Source organism: Ornithodoros turicata, chromosome 7 (genome assembly GCF_037126465.1).
Source record: "Ornithodoros turicata isolate Travis chromosome 7, ASM3712646v1, whole genome shotgun sequence".
Lineage (NCBI taxonomy): Eukaryota > Metazoa > Arthropoda > Arachnida > Ixodida > Argasidae > Ornithodoros > Ornithodoros turicata.
The window spans coordinates 161633-172305 of NC_088207.1; the positions used below are offsets into that span (position 1 = coordinate 161633).

A 10673-nucleotide genomic window follows, 5' to 3' on the forward strand; every position below is an offset into this window, starting at 1 on the left:
TGATGAGGAGCAAACTTTCCACCGCATGATACCGTTATTACTCCTGATTTGTGAAAAGTGCAGTGAACGCACCCTTTTGTGACGGTTAGCAGAACTGCGTGAGTGTCACAAAACGCCATACGGGCCTCCCGTTTTCGACAAATCAAGAGGGAGAACGTTGTCACTGCGGTTATGAGATGTTATCCAGCGCGTTCTCGCCCGATTGATAGTGAAGACCTCGGCCGTGTGAGCTAGCCGCGTCAAGTTCGGGAGCGCACGGAGCGCGGTGCTTTTTACTATATGGGATATCTCCTTTTGCGAAGTGTGCCGCTCCCGCGCTCCCCACCAGTCGTAGTGCCTCCTCGCGCTCTCCACCCTCCTCTCCGGTTGCACCCATCTCCACCTTAATAGCTCTTTTTAAAGTTACAGGCATCCGGATCGGAAGACGGCTGTATGCCGGAAAATAAGATTCAGTGACACCCAGAGGACTATTTAGTTACATTCCACACGCAGCGTGCACGCGTCTTGTGCACTCACCAAAGCTCTCTTAGTAGAGGCTCCGGAACGAGCCGGACAGAGTGGACAGAGCACACACTCTGCAGAGCCGCTACTTAACGCGCCCCACTTGTTTATCCAGGCGAGTATCGAACGCCCCGTAAATGTCCCGCAAACAGCAATGTCGAGGAATGCGAACAGGCAGCATATGACGTTGGAATCAGCAGACAAAGTTGAGCATCACAGATACATTTCCAACTGTGTACTTTGTGCGGTACTTCAAGTACTTTTGCCTCGTACTTTCCCATCAGGTACTCAAGTAAATAACTCAAGCCAGAAAAATGGAAAACATTCGTAAGTTTTGTGTCTAGCGGCAGTATTTTTGAACGAGAGTGTGGAGTGCTCTCCTGTTTTTTCATAGTATACCGAGAGATGCAAGGAGAAATAAATAAGAAAAAAAAACATTATGTCCACTAGTACAGCTGGTTGCCTGAGCAACTATTAGCGGAAATTGTGTAGTCTGTTACAGTTCAAAATCATGGACAAGCACTACCTAGCTAGGCTTCAGAACTGGCACTAAAAAAAAAAAAAAAAGAAGATGCTTACATTGGCATTTAGCCGACGTAAGCAACGCGTTGGTAAGCACAAATTCGCAACACAAGCTCTTCCTTAGTCCCGTTCTTTCCGCGCACATACATTCCAACACATCATCCAAGTTCTTCCTCTTCAAGATGTATACCAGCTTGCTCACATTGCTGCCTTAACATCAACCGGGATGATGGATATTCAATGACTCGATGGATTTGTCCTGCATGTGCCCCAGCGATTCCGACATTTTACACTCACTTGGTCGAAACTTTTCAGCTATATGTTGAGCTCCGTCATAATCTCTGTTCATCATCTCATCATTTGTTTGTGCTTTCTGTGTGTAAGCGTACTAGTGTAGCAAGTACGACGTCGTCGAAACTCACATCCGCATTTTTTTCGTTACTACATCACTATCACTGCCTTCACTCAGTTGCAATGTACTCGGTGAGTACTTTAAGGCACAATTCCCACTATTTTTGCACTTTACTTTAAGTATACTATATATTTAAAATTCGGTGCTTTGTGCTGTACTTCAAGTATCACCGACGCCCCGGTACTCTGTACCTTCCTTTAAGTGCAATTTTGGAGACTTTGCCCACCACTGCAGGTACGGCTGCGTTTTCAGGTACGGCCAGAGTACTGACCAATAGTTATTTCAGGGCAATGGCGGCAGATGTGTGTGAGCACACTACAATATCCGCGGTTACATGAGCCCGACTGAAACGGTTCGAGTTGACATACCGTACTTCCTCACATCAACCCTCCTTACCCTCTCTGAACAGACCTTCATAGCATAGTAGGGTTATCGCTTCTGAGTTGAGGAGAGAGAGGGGGGCGTACGCCTTGACTGTAGTCCCGAGGACACCCACTTCTGTGTGGCCAACAACGACTAGCCGATCCTGCCATTACCCCCCCCCCCCCCGCTCCTGTAGCAAATATCATATATCTAAATTACTACAAAAAGGCGTAGGCCCCTGTCCACGAATCACTTTTAGTGCTTGCGAAACGTTGCACCGGAATCGTCTTGAAGTGTTCCTGGACAGTGACGACGATCTGGCGACGGAGGAACTGCGTCAGACGGGAGAAGACCCAGCTGTGCTGAGCTGCATATTTGGGAGCATTAACATAAGTGATTAAGAGGCGACTGTCGCCGCCGAAATGCTTGTTCATGTAGTCGATGAACCAGGCAGATGTAGTGAACTTCTCCCATGGCTGTTGCAGGAGAATGACTTGCAACGTCACCAGAAAGGTAATAAATGCAAAAGACTTCATTTTGCGACTCTCCGATCATCGTTACTGAGAAAATGTGAAAGTCAATCTGGCTGTAACGCTGTCCAAGATATCAGCGGAGATATTTTCTGCGCAGATTGTTTTGCGAATTGATGTGTTCGCGTGCGCAGCATGTTGCAGACACGCCTGCTTTCTGAGTTGTTTGTTGTCTTGAGAGCCTTGTGTTGTCTGAGCCTTGTTTGAGAGTTATCTTCAAAGAGGCGTAACCATGTTTCACGATTCATCGAGTAGAGTGCTGTCGTGGAGGGCAGATAGCGGCCCGGTATCCAACAAATAGATCATGCCTCTATTGAGATTATAGGGTTGATGTCTAACGACGAATGCGACTGATCAATTTGGTGGATGCGCTTATACTGTAGTGTGTTATCACAAGTTTTCCAAAATGACCCAGAAAGAAATATTGGGCAAACCTGACAAACCTGCCGTTAGGGTCTGTAGCCACATATGTGGTACGCACGTGCGTGCAGAAACTGCCTGCGGGTTGGCGCTGTACGACAGGAAAGAGTGCTTGTCGCCCATAGCAACCACTATCGCTTGCGGTTTTAGCGGCTCTCAAGACGCTCATAAGGCGATGCCTCATTACTGGGGTAAGGCAACGTTCAGCTGCACGCGGAAGCGGTAAAGCAGGGATGCGTAGTCTCACGGAAGTCCATGAGGAAGCCACATTGAGAGAGCGAGAAGCGGATGTACGGCTCACCAACAACTCCATCGCTCATATTTTTGAGTATATTTTATTGTATGGTATATTACGCTCCTAAAAATGAACTTCACCACATAGTGTGATGTTCCTAGGAAGCGAGCTTCCTAGAATCACTAAATGGGCTCTCCAAATGTGCCCATCGAGCAGGCGGGTCGTGTACTTCTACGAGCATCTTCTTTGTGTGTGTATGAGCACCCCTGAGTGACAGCGACCCTTTAAAAGAATGGACAGCACGACATTGTTTGAACGCCCCCACCCAGAGCTAAGTCAACTGTTGACGAACCAACGTCTAGCACGAAGATATAGTGCGGAGAAAGCTCTCTTTTTAGCAATTTCCCTGTTTTCCCGACACTTCCCAAAGTGGGGAATAGATGTGGCCTGCGGAGGCTAGCAGGGCACGTAAACTGAAGTGACAGAGGGAAGGCGATCAAGACTTGACACGAAACCGCCGATTCCAGGAAGCCGTTTCATTACTTTGTCGGCTTTTCCCTAAGCAAGGGATGTGAGTGGGAATGGCGACTGGAGTGTCCATAAAAGGGGAGCAGCTCCATAACCAGGGGGAAAGAGAAGTGAGGGCGGACGACCACGACTCGTCACAGAACCGCCGGGAGCAGGAAGTCATCGCCCGGACGGGTAACCCTCAACAACTGGTGTCGCAAGGCCCGACACGGACTTCAGACTGTGCAACCTCTCAACAAGCAGCTCGACAGCGTCCATCAACACTGTGCCGTCACAGATTGTGCCCCAAGGACAACGTCCAATTGTGGTGAGCCGGCACCCTGTGCACAGATCTCTTGTGTTTGATTAAATTGTGTGCCCATTATTTACTGGTGTTGGACTCGTTCCTTCCACAAACTACCCCAAAGGTACCCCTATCTCGTGTGCTGTCGTTTCTACCGGGAGCGGTCATCACAATGGCACGCTTCTTGCCAACCATCATCCCGTATGACAACGTTCTCGCCCTATATTTGTTGAAAACGAGAGGCGGAGCCTATTTTGTGCCATTATGCACGGCACAGAAAAGGCTCCGCCTCCCGTTTTCAACAAATCAGGGGCGAGAACGTTGTCATTCGGGATGATGGTTGGCTAGGAGCGTACTATGTGGCGAAGTTCATTTTTAAGAGTGTAGGGTATAGTTTAGGATAAGTTATAGGTCATATATAGGGTACTGTAGGGTATTTACCGGGTATATATGTTGTATATCAGGGTATATTCTTACGATCATTTGTTTTCTGTGTGGCCTTCCACGATGAATGATGTCGCCTAAGGTCAATGCGGCCCGCGTTTCGACTTGAGTTAAAGACCTCTTCTCTATTACTTCCTGTTACGTGGCTACCAGGGCAGCTACAATGGAAATTAATGTGTGGAACTCAATCACTTCATGCGTACATGGCTTCATCAAGACGCGCTGCCACTTCAGAAGCCGTCTCTTCAGACAGAATATAATTCAAGTGGGACGGGTCGCACTGCCTCTAGCCTCCTGGGGGGCTCTGAACATTGAACATAAAGTTCGTACATTGTAGTGACACAAAATATAATAACGTTAAATTGTTTGGATGGCGACTCTCTGCCGAAAAAATGAATGAAAATTCACGCATCCAAAAGGAAATCAGCGAGTGCAGCTTCGCGATGTACTTCCTGAATATCTAGGATGAGCCGTACACACCATACAAACCAAACAAACCAACATAACCAAAAGCCATACATAACTCTCGAATGATAAGAGCAGTGATTCTCTATTTTTATATATTTTTTAACGAATAAATCAATTCAGCCCGTACCCGAAACGCGGCCGCGCGCGTTGGAATTCCATGTCTTCCCTTTTAGCGAGCTCCTTGGAGCTGAGGCGTTTCTTTGATGGGACTGTCGCATCCGTCTAGGTTGACACCGACAAAACAATGCCGCATTTTTTATTCCTCGACGACTCGAAAATCCGACGCGAATGAGCGTAGTAGTTTCCGTGCAATGTGGCGCAATACATGTCAAGAGCAGAGGCCGGACGCTGACTGTATGGCGAACTTCGGTTTCTGGAAATCGGACAAAAACGTCACACGCATATGTCCAACCAAGGAATGCCCTCTGGCGACCGGGAGGCAGGCGGACGTCTGCATGTCGCAGAGAGTCTGTGATCATGGGCCCTGTCTTCAACTTGCAGTTAGCGCGTTAAATCTGTGGCAGCCTAATCGTCATCGACGCTCCTTGTTGCGCCGCGCTCTTCGTGCGCCTGACCCGGCGCGCGAAATATACATTCTTATTGTTCTTTTTGCCTATGAAGGTTCCTGCCTCAGTTCCTTCATCTTGGTGACCCGAACTTTCGAACCGGATCAGCTCCTGCCTTCCTCCCACGGCTTAGGTCCCTGCACACAGCGCGCGTCCTCCTTCGCAAGCCGCCTGCCAAAGGATTCGTACGACGGATGTAGTTCTGCATCGGGACCATTAAGTTTTTGTAAAGAAAAATGAATAGAAAAACCCTTTTGCGTAAAAGAGGAACTACTTAGTAACGAAATTCACCATGACACTTGACCATCATCACTGGCTCTGAGGCAGAGATCGGGTGCTGGGCACTTCGGTGATACCTTCATCAAGGCATTGATTTCTTTAAGCACGTTCTGGTAGTGGTCCAGCATGACATTCTGAATGATAGATCAGGATAGCTTTCATTCACTCACAGTTTCAAACAAATTAACATACCATGCGTCGATCACAGTACGCAAACGGATTAAAGCTGAATGATTAATTCACTTCGGAGGTTCCTTTTTTCTTTTCTTTTTATTTAGAATGACTACAAATACGAACCTTGAGCTGAAGACCTCCAGCATTCTAGTTTTGTACGCACGCAGGAGATGGAAAGCACAGCTGCAGCACTAGGTCGTCCTGAGAAATTGTTATATTCCGTTTGATGTCAAATACACAATACATAGGATTCCACACTTTACTGAACCATACTTTCACCGAAACGGAGTCCATTATCCTAAAAGCAACGCATAAACCACAATGTATCACTGAAATCGAAACTATGCGATGCTGCGATACTAAGTTTCGAGAGAAGCCTTCTAGAACGGTGTCACTCATGTTGAAAAATGAGTAACGTTTATCAATGCGAGGACTACCACAAAAAGAAATAGCACTTAACACTCGATGAATCGCTTAAAAATGTTGGAATTCCTCGAAAGTTTCGGGAGCACGGCCGGATACATTCGTTAATCGAGAGCGACGGGGACTCCGACAGTGCAAACACGGCTGGATGATCCGTAATATCATTGGCCAGATTCGAAACTGTCGGTTACGTGATTGCATCACTCGGCGCCTGACAGTCTGGGAAGAGAAATCCGTTGCTGCACCCCGGTCATGAGACTGATTATCGTGAAGTGATCAGATCAGCATCGGGGAGCAATCCTATATTTTGGTCACATGACCATGGTCAGTCCAGAACGGGAAATGATCAGATCAGCGTCGGGGAGCGATCCTGTATTATTATTTACATGAACAAAAGGAGATCGGAGCGGGAAATGATCAGGGCACCGTCGGGGGACTACCTTATCTTCTCTTATGTTCTACCCCCTTGGTTCCCACACCGCTGGGAACCAGTCGGGCACTATCGCCCGTTCAGGAACAGAAGCCCCCCATTGCTTTCCCATTCTTTTCCCGAGGGTTTGTCCTGCCTGGGGTGTTATACTACACAAGTCACCAAATTCTACCATCGTCGTCGGTGCGCTTGGCCCGAACAAGGCTGCGGAGGTTCGTGACGTCATCACCGTCCCTCCGGTGCACAACCCGTAAGACGTCCTGAAAACTGCCCAGGTGAAAATCTGAACTGGAATCTGAAGTGGATCCATTTGCATGCCAAAGTGGTTTAAAGAGGAACAAATTGTTTCCGGTTTAGAGTGAAGTGGTTCCACTTGATTGCCAAGTGGTTTCCAACTGGCTTTACCCAGTCTCCAGTTGAACTGGATCTGCCTGCCATCTGGTTCCACTTGACTGCCAAATGGTTTCCAACTGGTATCATTCAGGCTCCAGCTGAACTGGATGTGCTTCCATCTGGTTCCACTTGACTGCCAAGTGGTTTCTAACTTGCCTGCCATCTAGTTCTAGAGTGCGAAGTGGATGTTGTATTCCACTTCGCTGGCAAGTGAACTTATCCCTGCTGGTCCACTGTAATTTTGACACCTGCCCTAGAAATATTTGCAAACCTTCATCGGGGTGAATTGAAGACGCTCTGCATTCCTTTCAGGTGCATACAGCAGATACGTGCACCGGGTCCATCGGGCGTGTTTGCAACATAAATGATAATCTCCATTTACATTCTATAATATATCAATTGTTTATGGCCCTACCGCAATTCGCCCGAGTTACTTTTTGTCGGTAAATATACCAGAAACATTCTCGCAGAGTACCGAAATCGAACTTTGGCGTAATTTTCACTTTAGTTTGAAACCGAAACTTTAACGGCCTCGTTGTCGACAAGTGGAGCAGACTGAGCGCCATCTACATCAGTACGTGTTTTGAAATGTCGCGAGCGGTAGATGGGTGGTAGCAGTTCCCGTCTTTCAACTCTTCAAGACGGGCAAAAAACGTGAATGTCTTTGAATCTCTACAGTCAAGTGCTGCATTTTGCATAGTTTCTTTGTCTCTACAAATTCTGCACCAGCTAAATCACGAAAAACTACGAGCGACGCATGCGACTGCAATTACGATGGTGAGTAGTTTATGATTTGATATTTATGCACGTTTATCTGAATGTGTAGATCTACTCACTGTTATATTTATACTGTTATTTAAAATAGCGCAAGTGCACGCTAGCTAGTGGGGGAACTCCAAGAGCCCCTGCGCATGCTTGTAACTGACTTTGTTATGTGTCTTGTCTTTTAGCTGGCAGTTCGTCATAAAAATGGAGGACGCTTGCAAGATACTATGAATCGTGCGGAATAAGGGCCAGCGCGACTGAAGTGAGAAACGCTGCGTGAGTGTTGCAGCAAAACATTTACAATTTTATGCATGGCATTAGGTGTACTTTTGCAACATGTTTTTCTACGGGTTTTTTCAATGAAACTGAATTGTTATTATTATTGTTGTTGTTGTCTTTATTTATACTCATGCAGAAATACATGAATACTGGGGGCCTGGCAAAAATCAGCAAAGCTGCTACACAGTTCCCACAGAATTCCCAGTTCACTCACAATTGGGTATGGACAGAAGCACTTTTTACTGGCTATCAGGCGGGTATAATGTTGTGAAGTGCACAAAATAGGATTGTAGATACTAAAGTAGGAATGTGGGGAACTTGGAGTTGACTATTCATCTCGGACAGAGGACACGGACGACAAGTGAAAAAGCAGCACTCCTATTCACTCATTGTTTCTGTCTTGTGTTGCAGCTTTGGGATGGACAGGATTGCTGACAGTTGGTGAGTCTAAGTCATCTTCAGGTGAAGTAGCATTGATATCTATTAGTACCAATTCGTGACATGTATTTCTTTGAGATGCCAAAAAATCGGTTCAGTGCAGTCTACAGAATGCAAAAAAGAACGCCGCCGAAGCCCATGGGGCACCAAGAACTGATGTAAATTCGTCCATATTTTATATGCTCACGGTATATTTACGTTTGTTCATTTTGCATCTAGGTGGGAAGAAAAAGACACCACGACAGCGAAGACTTCTCCGAGTCAGACGTTTCGGACTCTGAATGTACTGTGTCAGCTGCTGAAGTAAAGAAGGCTAATGAACAGGCCACATACTGGCAGCAGCTTTGTGAAAAGAAAGAGGAGGAAATATCACATCTTCCTTCCTGGCTTCTGTACATATTCCAGGCTAGCAGCACAGGCTGGCTCTCCTGCAGAGCCGCAACAGCAGTTCGGAATAGAAACTGATGCTGAAACCTGGCTCGGCTTCAATAAACTACTTGCAAGTGGGTTCCGAAGGAACCTCGGAATCGATTCCTGGTTCCATAACCGCCTTGCAAGTGGATCCATTTGAAAATGGAAACGTGTTTCCAGCTGGAAAGCAATTCCTAGCTGGAATTCATTCCTAGCTGGAAATACATTCCAAGCTAGCAATCAATTCCTGGTTCCATAACCGACTTGCAAGCGGATCCACTTAGGGAATTTTTTCACCTAGGTGTCCAGACCAGATCCACTACTGCGTCGGAACATGAGCGGTTCCGTCAGCTCCTTGACCGCTGAGGTCCTCTGCGACCATAAGCTCACATCTCCTCCGGAGTATGCAACAGCTATACTGGGCGAGCGTGCTATACTTCCCTCGACGAGTCAATACTCCTGGAATAGACATTTTCAGAAAAACAAGCGCCACCTGTGGCACGCAAGGGAACTTCGAGCGCCTGGAAGTTTTACGAGACGGTTCGAGGCGGAAGTACAGGAAGAACAACAACATTCCTGGTGTGCGCACAAGCAGTGTCGCCCGGGGTAAACAATTACCGAAGCACACGACAGAGCAGTGTCCCTCAATGTTCCCATGTTGCTTTCCGCCTCGCGCTTGGTAGCGCGCGCATCTTTTTAAAATCGTCTATTGTTCCCTTAACGCCTGCCCAGTGCGGTGCGCATGATACAGAACACGTCCACCAGGTTTCCCGTGAAGCCTTAGCTGAGACGGCAGACAAGATTACCGACGCAGACGTGTACCGAAGGGCGCGTAAGAGTCCTGCCATGAATAGCAATAACGAGGAATGCGAACAGGCAGCCTAAGACGTTGGAATCAGCACACAAAGCTGGACATCATAGATACATTTCCCATTGTGTACTTTGTTCTGTACTTTAAGTACTGTTGTCTAATACTTTCCCATCAAGTACTCAAGTACCTAACTGGAAGTCAAGAGAGAAAAATGGAAAATATCTCAGTTTTGTGTCTAGTGGCATTTTTGTACGAGAGGGCGGAGTTCTCTCCTCTTTTTTTCACAGTATACCGAGAGATGCAAGAAGAAATTAATCAGGAATAAAAATATGTTCCACTAGCACAGCTGGTTGCCTGGGCAAATGCATGTTAACGGAAATTGTGCAGTCTGTTACATTTAATACCCATGGGCAAGCAGTACCTAGATAGGCTTCGGAACTGGCATTTACAAAATAATGCTTACATTAGCCGTTGTAAGCAACATATTCACAAACACAAATTCGGAACACACACTCTTCCTTAGTCCAGTTGTTTGCAGGTACTCTGTACTTTCCTTTTACAACTTTGGGTACATTGCCCATCAATGCAGATAACACATACAAACACTAAAGGATTTGGCAAGGTGGAATTGTCACTCGCCAACACACTAACGTCGGTATTTTCAGGTACAGCCGAAATATTGCCCAATAATTATTTCGGAGCCATGATGGCAAACGTGTAGAAGCACAATACTGCAGCCGCGGTTACATGGACTTGACAAAAACGGGTCGAGTTGATTTATCGCATCTCCTCACATCAGTCCTCCCTAAGCGTGGTTGACACGGCTTCATGGGAGAGGATTTGGTGCGATAAACCAACTCGACCCGGTCCGATCAAGTTCATGTAAACGCGGCTAATATAGGCTTTAACCGCATCGACCAGTCAAATTCGCCGTTAGATATCCCATCAACCGTATAATGGAGCCGTGATGTATTTGTGAGATACCAGGGCGCTCTCTA

The 10673-nt window shown here is 46.8% G+C and overlaps 1 long non-coding RNA gene across 1 annotated transcript; it reads left to right on the forward strand.

Moving 5' to 3' along the window:
- The first annotated feature begins 7580 nt into the window (after nt 1-7580).
- On the forward strand, nt 7581-8736 carry LOC135399427 (uncharacterized). Its single transcript, XR_010424253.1, has 6 exons — nt 7581-7748; nt 7922-8012; nt 8152-8235; nt 8427-8456; nt 8532-8611; nt 8673-8736. It is a non-coding gene; the product is annotated as an uncharacterized LOC135399427 (long non-coding RNA).
- Nucleotides 8737-10673: the final 1937 nt, after the last annotated feature.